At 32.6% G+C, this 12,534-nt stretch overlaps 1 pseudogene; it reads left to right on the forward strand.

The window, feature by feature from the left end:
- The first annotated feature begins 234 nt into the window (after positions 1 to 234).
- Positions 235 to 11,221, forward strand: LOC114077938 (annotated as a pseudogene).
- Positions 11,222 to 12,534: the final 1,313 nt, after the last annotated feature.

Here is a 12,534-nt window from a genome sequence, read left to right on the forward strand (position 1 = left end):
CATTCGAGAATTACCGGCATTTGGGAATTTGCCAGGAAGAAAAATATAAATACTAGCGATTAAAAGTTAATTCTATTATATAATTTTTAATTAATATGTATTATTCATAAAGTTTATTTCTCGGTAATATCCCTCTACCAACAAATTTACCCACACAGATTAGGGCAAACCTCTCTTCCTCATCCTCCAAATTCACCCATATGAATTAGGGCAAACCTCTCTTCCTCATCACACATGGAGCGAACTCGTCTCTCTCGTCCTTACCAGGTAACCTATGTACTCTCCTTGTCTCTGTTCCTACTCTATCACTAGGTATTCTTTTTTTTGATTTTGCAAATCCATCTCTCTTCTGTTTCCTTTCCCCTTATTTAATTGATGTAGGTTCATGCACTCTCTCTTCGCCTTTTTAATCGATCGATTTGGTTAATCACATATGTATGATGATCTGTAATGATACCTGCGTTATTTATTTCTTATTGCTTCAGTTTTTCTGTGAAAAAAATCTTTTTTCCATCAGTTGAAAAGGACAATTTTGAGTATTTTTAATATTATGAGTTGCAATAGAGATTATTTCCTATAGACCCTCGGCTCAAAAGAGATGTTTCTTAAACAGAACTGCTAGAAAAATATGTTAGCAAAAGAGCAAGAGATAAAGAAGGGAAGCAACAACGAGTAATATATATTAAAAATAAGAGAANTAGAATAAATAGTCTACCCTAGTGCAAGCATAAGAGACTTCTTTCATTCTCAAATCAATGATATATAGGTCACAGATAGATAATTTTTGTTGTTTAGAGCTCTCCTTCCAGTACCGCCCTATATATATATATATATATATATATATATATATATATATGGTGTCATTCTCCTAAATTAGCAAAAAAGAATCTCAAGAACTATTGAGAATCCTCAATTAGAATCTAAAAATATGAGTATTAGATAACTTTAAGCTCAAGATTACAGACTAAGATGGGAAAGAGGCAATCAAGAAAACTTGCCCAACGAATAGATATTGGATACTCATATCTCATAAGTAGGTTGTCAGGTCATTTGAGAATCCGTATTCTAGTATCACCAGATCCAGTACAAACCAAGTGCTAAGTATGATAGCTTAAATGAAACCTCTCAAGTAGATAATTTTCAGAAATTTAAGGCACCACATTCCCATAAGCTTTTTGAACAAAAGTAAGTCATTTCTTGTATTTTTGGATTAAAAAAAAGGTAGGTGCATCACTGACTTATATATGAAGAACACAACATACGCATACCTGAAAAAGTCAAATTAGTTGAAAATCGAGAAATAGTATTTTATTCAAAGTATTCTGCTATCACTTGTTTTTACATCCATCTAGATCTGGCATTGGAGTACATTTTTTTTTGAAGTGATAGTATAATTAAAAAAAGCGTCAAAAACATGTTATTACTTCAACCGGTTATTCGTACTTTAAGTGTTGTTCTATTTTTCTTCTGTGGTCTTAGCATAAGAGAGGGTAATATAAAGTAATCTTTATTTTCAAGCATCATTGTAGATTCCAAATATATTTAAAAGATTATACATCTTTACATGTGTATAATGGATTTACTTGACTATTTAAAAGCTCATAAACACTTTAATTGTTTTACATGTTTCATTCAAAATCAACAGAATACAAAATTTTTGATTCCATCTCTGAGAAACATATTATTAAATACATTAGGTGCAATTATCTGACTCAAATTAGTTGTTAATTCAAACAAAATACATCAAAAATGCAAAATGCATGTCGAAAACAGGAACAACTGCTGACATGCATATAAAACATGTAGTAGACATATTGGTCTCAAGGAATCCCAGGAAAATTACCCTCGAAAGAGGAAGAGGTGCACAGAGGACGTGGACTGATTGCTTCTAGAAATTATAGAGAAATTTATCAGTTTCTGGAATGATTAAAAGATGGAGTAAACTTAAAATTACTATTTTGCCCTTTGTTCGTACACTAAAATCCTATTTCTCTAAATTGGAGTAATAAAGAAAGAACATTTAAACAAATTATTATCATTCAAATATAATACATCAATAAATTACTTAAAAGCAAAAATAAGGTAAATAATATTATATCATAGCAAAAAAATAATAATTATGAGACAAATGAAGAATAGCTAAAAATGTAGATTGGTTGTTGGAATGACTATGGTATTATATGGTAATATGAGTCAGAACTAAGAACAAAAAAGTAGTATATATAGGTTGGCGTATTTTCCAACCAGAAATAAAAATAATTACAAAATTTACTAAACAGAGTGAAACACAAGTAGTGATAGTTAAGATAAAGCAAATACAAAAATTAGTAACGTAGATTGATTTGAAGAATTAATGATTAAAAATGTAATTAATAAAAATTTCAAATATTTGCTAATACATCATATAATACATTATATATATATATATATATATATAGATAGATAGATAGATAGATAGATAGATAGAGAGAGAGAGAGAGAGAGATTTTATGTGATATAAACGGGTTTCGATTGATGAAAAATAGATTTTTAGACCACAATTTTTTTTATATTTACAATGTATGATATTTTCCTTTTCCCAACGATTCTTAAATACTACTTAAAAGGTTAGGAGTTATTAAATTATAATTTCGTTAAAGATGTACAATCAATTCACATAGCTTAGAAACTTTAAAAGTAAATATAAACCCCCCATTATTTATGCTAAAAGCTTTTTCAAAAGCAGACAAAATGATCCCACATTATTTTTGTTAAAATTCAAAAATAGTCTTGAAAAATAGTTATGTAATTTAATTTTGTAAATCTTTAAGTCAAAACAATCTCGAATGCACCACCTCTTTTTGAAACAAAGTACCATATTATATAAACTAGTAAATAGGACTAATTATTTAACTTAAAAAGTAATTTTGAGTTAATGTTTAAAAACACTGAAACCCTAATTACACCCATTAAATCTTAAATCATCCGCTTTTGAAAGTTCAAAGGTTTTTATGTACTCTTGATAAACTGAACCAAATCAGAACAAGAGCTCCATTTATATGATCATTTGACAAAAGCTTCTAGAGACCGGCGCCTGGGTACGGCAATTGAGGTTGCTCCTGCTATAATTCAAGGGCCATCAGCTGGAGATATATCCCAATCACTCTTAATAAAATTATGTGTTTCTACTTATCTTTCTCTCAAACCCTCGTTGTTGATTATAAAACTTATCCGCTCTTGTCATTATTATTTTTTAGGGTAGATCATCTTCTGAACAAGTTTCAAACCAAATAGGTGAATTCATCATGAATGAAAGAACTGGAAGTACAGAAATCAACAATGATGAAATTTTTCCACTTTCTTATAAACCCTATGACGGTACGGTTCTTACTAAGAGTAGTGCCAAGTTTGGTAACTCTCATTTCCTCCCTCCTATTTTTATATAAAACTCCCTCTTTTTGTTATTATTCACAAATTATGCTTTGTAGTGGTGATTCTCATCCTTAACTAGAGGTTTTGTGGTGATACAAAATCATCTTTGTCAGGACGCTTCCTAAACTAGTGTTGGGTTTTTTGGAATGGATATGTATTTAGTGGGACTATGGGTATTGGATGTGTAAAGACTCGAGAGTATACCCTAGAAGTAGGAGCAACTTTAAGTCGCCACACGGCATATTGACCTCTCAGATGTCTTATACAAACCCTTAGACGTCGTTCATCGCATATATATATGAAAAGTAGTGATGAATTAAAACTTTTCACAACAATAGTTCAAATCTTTATAGAATCATAAGAAAGAACTAAGTCTCATCATGGACATCTTAGACACATAAAATATCTTGGGTCACAACCCTTACATCAATTTTAAAAGTAACTATAGTCTATTACAAAGTCTTTTTGAAAGGAAACTAAAACTTAACTATGTTCTCGAATCATATGAGGACATACCAAGTCTTCTTGAGAGAATGTTATTTCCACGCTTTGCTTCTAAGAGACTCCTCACTTGCCACTACACTTGTAGAAATAGAACAACATATAGAATTAGCACATTGAATGCACTAAGTATGGTGAACATCCTAGAAAACCATGCTAAAAACGGGCATTTACTTTATAACATACTTTTCATGCTCTTTTGATAGAAACCTCATAAAACAAGTATAAGAATCACCTTCAAGTAACTCATATGAGAAAACCATAATCATATACATAAGCATTTAAACCTTCTACCAATAGTACCCTAAGACACGCCTAAATAAGATATGAAGAGACCGCTCATACAACCCCTTCACTCCCACCTAAGTGAGTCTCCAAACTTCCCAAAGTAAGTTTATTCTTGTTTCATCATTTAGACTTCCCACCTAAGGTTACTCTAAGACTCACATAAGTAATACATGAAGAGACCACCCATACACCCTCTTCAAGCCTACTTCAGAAATCCTCAAAGCTACCTTAGGTAAGATGACCCTTTTTATTCAACATGCATTAACTAAGGCTTCATTTGTTTCCATTAAAATTAAGAGGTCTGAATCTGAATACACGTATGAATATTAAGATTTGCATTAAGATTCAGGTGTTATGATCTGAATACATCTGAATATTAAGATGTGATCTCTAGATCTAAACACTAAATAATTAATACTATTTGTTTTCAATATCTGAATGTGTATTGTTAAATTAACATTAAATTAATAAAATGTCATAAAAATTTAATTTCAACAAAATATATCACTTTTGATTAGAAATTTTTTAAGAAGTTTTAATAATCATGATTTGGAAGTACAATTTTTTTCATTCAAAAACCTTGATAAATGTCAATATACCGATAGCGTTCTTGACACAGTCAATACAAGAAAATTATTAATTCAAAAAAAACACTTGAACGAATTTATGAAAAATTACTAGTTAAAGAGGGAAAAAATGGTGTTTGATTGAGAAAAGAGAGCAAGAAAGTTTTTAGTTATGAGATAAAAAGGCACGCTTAAAGCAGAGAAGCGATGATTTATTATTTGATAACTTTTTAAATGAGTCTGAATGTTGTTAAGAGTCTCCTACGGATATGGGTCATTCAGACCTCTTCAGACCCATTAAGAGGCTTTTTAAAAAATAAAATAAATAAACTTAATGGGCTGAATCTGAATAATTCAGATTCAGACCTAAAAACCAAACGTACTTATAGGCTGAATTTCAATGATTAAGATTCAGACCTCCATTAAGTTCAAGCAAATGAGGCCTAAGTCAACCATATTCATTAATCCATTTAAGATACAATCAAACAATTATAGGACTTCACATAATGGTAGTATAAAAGACCTAGGGAACCCATTCTAGCATCTTCAAAGCCTACTCGTGCCATGTGTAGATAGTGTCCCATTCCACTACCTACATGTTGTGGAACCTATCCAATAACTAGAGTGTACATCCAACATGATGAGAATAGGCACTAACTGACATAGATACTAGCTAGGCATATAATTTGAAGTTACCCTACTCTGAAGAGGGTGTTCTACTTGCCAAGGGTAGAACTAAGACACATCCCATGTTGACACATGGTTAAGGAATATCAAGGATTTCATTGTACTCTATTATCATCTTAAGTAGATCTACTACCACAAGCATATTCACTCGGTGTTTTGCCTTTATTCTCATAGAGTAATCATTCACTAAGTTTATTAGATTAGTACTATTGCTATGACGTACCAACTCTTAACACTTTTTCTTTCCAAGGATGGGTCAACTAGGGCTGCCTACCAAGGACTATTAGGATAGCTCTTATGACTTCCTTAGAGATTGATTTATGTACTTCCAGCCAACCTATCCCTAAGTCATCATTCCACTCAAGAAGGATATCATTACGGTCTTTTACTTTTAGGCTTCTATTAACCTTCTTTTCTATATTCAAGGTTCTATGCTCTAGACCTTCTTTTCTTATTCAAGGTCCTATTTAGTCATCCTTAGAAGGGCACCATCTTTGGTCTACCGAACCTAGACTTTCATCCATCATTCATTCTTTCACATACATGACAAAGGGGCCTAAGCCTACTAAGTAAAAAGTTGACATTCACATAACTTTCATATATCAAGTAGAGGGACCTAGGTCTATCAATCAAGACACAACATCATCATATGACGTATTCAATAACATTCAAGTACCATGTAGGGACAATAAGTCTACTACAGAAGATGCTATATTATTCTATAAGTACACTTCTTAGTCCTTTATCATCATATATGATCAATTGGAGAAGAATCATATTATTAACTCTATTAAAAGATCATATAGGCATTACAAGAGTACTTCACTCATTAACTTCACACTATAAAGAATCACACATATATCATATCATCCTTCACTTTACATATTCATATAAGCCATAACATCTTCTACATGATCACATTACTTCACATAATAATGCCGACAAGGCCATGTTCATAACAATTATAACACATAGACACCGCTATCATAAGTGGACCATACCAATCAATAGAATTAAATATCAATTCTATACTAAATAGAGGAATTAGGTCAACTCACCACCTCCCAATCATAATCATCACCATTCTTTAGTCTTTTCAACCAATTCACTTTACAAAGGCTCTTACCAATAGTCATGTACACAATACTAAACCAACAAACAATCCATATCAATGATCCAACAACATAAAATATGAATGTCATCATTATAAGGCAGGTTATAAATAATTCTATCATGATTTTGTACATAATTCAATAGACCAATACAATCTACGCATGAATTCACTTAGATCAAGCCATGATCAATTCACCCACTTTTGAGCCAAAATTAGGAATTTAAGGAATACATGGGTTCATCGAGTTTTTGATCTTAAAACATTCAATTAACATCAATTAATTCACAAAACATTGATTTAAACTTTTTCATGCAAGAACACATGCTTAGAATTAAAAAAAGGAATTTCTATGTTTTTGAACATCTTTGGAAAGCCTTCGAAATTAGATCCTTGAATGCAAGAAGAGTCAAGGATGAAATCACCAAACATGAATTGCTGAAATCTCACGAAATTAGGCTTGAAACCTTGGAGAGGATCTAATTAGAGAGAAAATTTTAGAGAGAATGGAGAGCTTATAATTTTTGGATTCTAATTGAGGGTGAGGTTTTTGATTAGGGTAATGGGTGTATAATAATCTAAAATCCATATCTAATTCACCCCCAAAATACCCAAAATACCCCTACATCAATTGGACCTTTTTAGACAAGTAAAAACTTAACTTAAAATTCTGGAATTATCGTCGGGGAACAAGTAGATTCCGCGTCGCGGTGTTCTTCCCTCAAGATTTTTCAAAATAATTTTTGGCACAGTAGATTCCGTGTCGTGGACCCAAAATTTGTCCCTTGGTAAATCATGTACGCTACGCGTACTTGTTTAATCTATGCACAATTTGCTGCCGCCTTGGACAGCTTGTTGGCCCAAGGTTGGGTCCTCCTCAAGGACCCCTAGGGCGGTCCTTGGGGAACCGTAACAGGACATTTTAGACCCTCAATATGGTCATCTAGGTGTTAGGGTCATCCCCACTTATTTTAGACTCCAAACAACACATAAAAATACATACAACATATAAGGACACACTAGCACACGCTCAAGACTAATTTCCGGACTTCTTGGTCGTCCTTAGACATTTTAAATTTCAAACTCTACAAACTGACTCCTAATATTAATATTCATTATCTTAACCCCTTATTAACTCATTAAGCCCTTGTTAGGCTATGTATAACCCTATTTCATTTTGAGGGTCGTTACAGGATGGAGAAATGATTTCCTATCCCTCAACAAGCTTTATTAGTTAAAATTTCATTTTTATGAATAAGAGATATTTCAGTTCTAAAAATTTCTTCTTTTTCTTCTTTCAATTGTTGAAATCTCATTGGTATTGAATATGTCACGACTGGGGCTACACCCTAGGAGTGACACAACGTACTTGACTCCGAAGATGTCTCATACAAGCCCTTAACCATCATTAGATAAGACATAAGAATAATGCAGAAAACTAAAAACGTTTAGTATAAAAGTAAAACTTTCTTTATATATGAAAAATAGGAATCTAGACTTGTCTCATTATACCATCTAAACATAAAAACACGAAAGCTAGGACTCACCCTTACATCAATAGTAAGTCTTATCATAAGTAAATACAATATAGTCCTTAACAAGGAAAGTAAACTAAAACTAGAATCAGTAACATCCCATAGTCAGAATTGAGGACTCACCAAAACTTGGAGGTAGCAACCCAAGTTTTCTTCATGAATGGACTAAGAGCACCTCAACGGCCTGAACATACACTCATAGGAGATGTAGAAGAGAATGAGTTGTTACAAAAGCACTAAGTATGGAAATATGCATAAAAATACTTAATTATGCTAAAATAAATATTAATGAAAATAAGGAATTTATTAAGTTGGAAAATCATTTATGCACATAAGGACATAAGACAAATCATAATAGCATTCTCATACGATTTTTCATAACATAGTAGGACCATCACCTTAGAAACCCAAAAAGCAAACTTGTGCAATGCATAGTTGGCATCCCATAATACCAACTATACTAAGTATCCGTTTAGAATCAACTTACTTACACATATCAACATTAGATCCCATCATAATCCATAATCATACATAAGTGAATAACCATGTTCATCACATATACATAAGGAGAGTCATATCCTAACAACAACCCAATCAACGTATATCATACCTTCACGTCGTACCATAGCATCATGGACCCACCCATATCCTCTTTCAAAGAATACTTGTTCACTGAAAAAAGTGAAGTCACATACCCCTACTCCTACGAAGTAGACTTATAGATAAGTGAATAACCATGTTCATCACATATACATAAGAAGAGTCATATCCTAACAACCACCCAATCAATGTATAATATACATTCATGTCTTACCATAGCATCATGGACCCACTGATATTCTCTTTCAAAGAATAGTTGTGCACTGAAAAAAGTGAAGTCACATACCCCCACTCCTACGAAGTAGACTTATCAAGAAATCATTGGTTCAAGTCATAAGCATTATCTTATTACAGAAGGAGAATCGCCTTAACCGACATAGACAATGAGATCTACATGGAATCCAGTGACATACAACCCCACACCGATAGAAGGTGTTCTACTTGCCTAAGGTAGAACTAAACATATATATCTATGATGTGGATTCACTAGCTAAGACTTATGTGGGTACATAGTTATGGTATAGGAAGACTGCTTCTAGAAACTAGGCCGATTCCACTAGCGGGACAGTTTCCATCTCATTATATCATATGTCGAAGACCCGGCCTAAACTAGCGGGAAGGTCTCTACCACATTTGTCATATATGCTCGATGCTAAGCATTATTCTCTAACTTATACATAGTTAAGGTGAATTGTAATTTCGTATGTGAAGGAGTACATTACCCTTCATTCAACCGAACTCATAAATAGCTCATGATTCAACATAGTGAGAACTACCTTTCACCTTAAAATCATCATATAATCATCAAAGACAATTAATCCATAGTCATGTCTAATAGTAAAGGAAACTAGCCTTTCAACAATACCATATCTCACACATTAGTCATTGGATTTTCACCATTCAAGTGTAACATAACTTCATACACATACACAAAAATGTAATAACCTCCACCTTTCAAGTGGATCAAACCATTCATATGTCATACCTTGATGCATTGCCTTCAAGGCCATAATTAAAGATTCAACACTTACAATTTACCCTTCAAGGGTCATAGATCATATCTTAAATCACACTTAGAATTACTACTATAAGCATATAAATAAGATTAATTACTAAATCCGCATACATATTATCCCACATATTTATAATTCATAAAGAAACCCATCATAATTTTTATAAAGTTAGGGGCATGGGGAAAACACATGGGTTCAAGGGAAATTTAGAAATAAAACCCCTAATCAATGTCAATTTCATTATAATATAGGATAAATAACATAAATGAACCTTTTGGTGTTTTTCAATGGAGGAAATTTGTAGAGAGAAATATTTGAGAAGATTGGGTTTGGGAGAATATTTTTGGTTTTTGAGTTTGATTCTTGTAAATGGATGAAAAAGACTTAAAACCCTATTTATATTTTACCCTTAAACTACCCAAAACACCCCACATCAATTGTACTTAAAAGTAAAAGGCTAAATTAACCTTCATTAAAAGAACTCGTCCAGGTTCACGAATCACATGGAGCATCTCGACTCGTGGTGCTTGTCGTGAGGATTGAGGCAATAGCCTCTTCAAGCTTGCCAATTCCTACAAAAACTAAGTCAAGGTTCACGATCCCCCATTCCCCTCGTCAAGTTCACCACGGCCCGTTATGGTGCCAATGGTGCTTTGGGCAATAGCTCCCCTAAAGTCCCCATTTCCTACGAAAAAAATAATGGAGTCTCATTCCCCACCTCACAAGTCGTGGAGATTACCACGACCCGTGGTCCACTCATGAGGGTTGGGGCAGTGTCTAGGACACTTGGGGCTCCTTTCTCTTGGCCAAGGAAACTCCATAAAGCCTTCCACTGAACGTGGTATTGACCATGATCCGTGGTGGTTGTCGTGGAGCCTTGAGGCAGTAGCTCCAGGTTTGGGGCAGCCTTGACTTTTGGCCTTTGCTTGCTCCTTTTGCTTGGCACTCCTCTATTAGGCCTTGACTCCTAAACCCCATAAAATGATTAGATGGTTTACAAACATAGGGGAAATTTTTGTATTAAATTTATCCTTATGTTCAGGCTCTAGTTAAACCTAACATTTTCCCGAGTGTTACAAAATACCAGGTGGGTGGGGGGAGAATTTAATTTNGCTGGACACTTTGGGTTTTTCTTGATTCTTGACTTTTATTTTTATAAATTGTTTTTGAATGTTTGACAGTACTTACCCCAAGAAAATGAACAAAGAGATTCCTTTTGCTGGAGCCCCTGCAGTTCTTACTTATGGTGGAAAGAAGTGGAACTTGTTATATGGTGGAGCCAAAACTAAATACAAATTTAGTACTGGATAGAAAAATTTTGCGGGTGATAACAATTTAAAAGAGGGGGATGGACTTGTGTTTGAACTCTCAGAGTGCAACTCTGACAAAATCGAATTCAAAATTCAGATTCTAAGAGAAGATTTTCCAGCTGAATTGGTTCCTAAGGATGTGGAGGGTATAAACATTGACAACCCAACAATAATTGATTATAAACATTATCATCTCTAGTAGAAATTAAAATTTTCAGGAAAAAAAACTTTATCAATTCCATTAGTTTCAATTTCAAAAAATAAAAACTTTATCAATTCTAATACTTTCATGTCGGACGTATGCCTCATTTTATCAATACTGCTTTTTTGGGTTATGTAGTTTAATAATGTTGATATTATTTATAAAATTGTGTATTATGTTATTATGCAATACATGTACAACATATATGAGATAGTAGTATGTTAAATGTTAATGTTCAATGCAATTAATTTTGAAATATATATTTTACGAAAAATTGCGAATCTAAAATTACCATTTTACGTTAACTAATTCAAACTTCAAATTTCAAGAAAAATTTGCATCTAAAACTGAATGATTATGCTTCAGCAAGTGCCCTTGGTAAAAAAATGACATCCTCACTATAGTCCGATGTGAATTTATGCTTATGTGTTTTATCACATTGTAGATATTGAATCAAATCTTCATTTAATTTCTTAAATATCATCATATGAGATATGTTTTTGCTCGTCTTCAAGTGGTAGGAAGTTTATCCATGTAAATATTGAAAATTCAATTTAATAAAAGAAAAAAATTGTGAAGTTCATAATTTATAGCAATTTAAGAGAGAAGTGAAGAAGGAGTAGCTAATTATATATTTTTAAAATGTAATTGGATGATAAAGAATACGGTTAGTTTTTAAAATATTTTTAAAATGGAAAATAATAGGAAAATAAATTAAAATATAATCAATTTAGCCTTTCGGAGTGTTATCCCAATGGCCGGACAATCTGAAAATCAAATTATTATAAAAAAAAGTTGACAATTAAATTAATTTGTCTAATCAGTTATAAGTTATAACTTAATGTAACACTATGCGATTGTATTGATGCAGTCCATCGATAGTCTAGCTCAATCCATGTGGATCCCTAGTAAGCTATGCTCTATATGTATGAAATTGGTGTCTAGTCTGTCTAGAAAGCCTTTAAAATACGACATAGACGTCGAGTCCGTCTAGAAAGAAATTAAAATACGTTAGGTAAATGAAAAAATTAATACTCCAATTATTTTACTAAATATATTTGTTTACCGTCCAATCTCAAATTGTATGATTCTAGCCTTTTTTGGCTATAAAGCAAATTTTTCAAAAAGTTCAAACATTTGTATAATATCTTCACGAATTATGCACATTTTATTTGCACCTTGATGAGATACTTAAGCCGCTCTCCTTGAATTTTGTGATCCTTATTAAAATAGAAAATTTGTCCTTGTTAAAAAATCTCATTTTTTAAAAATTCTTTATTAAAAAAATCTCTCCCACACCAACCAACCAC

Source organism: Solanum pennellii, chromosome 7 (assembly GCF_001406875.1).
Source record: "Solanum pennellii chromosome 7, SPENNV200".
Taxonomy (NCBI): Eukaryota; Viridiplantae; Streptophyta; class Magnoliopsida; order Solanales; family Solanaceae; genus Solanum; species Solanum pennellii.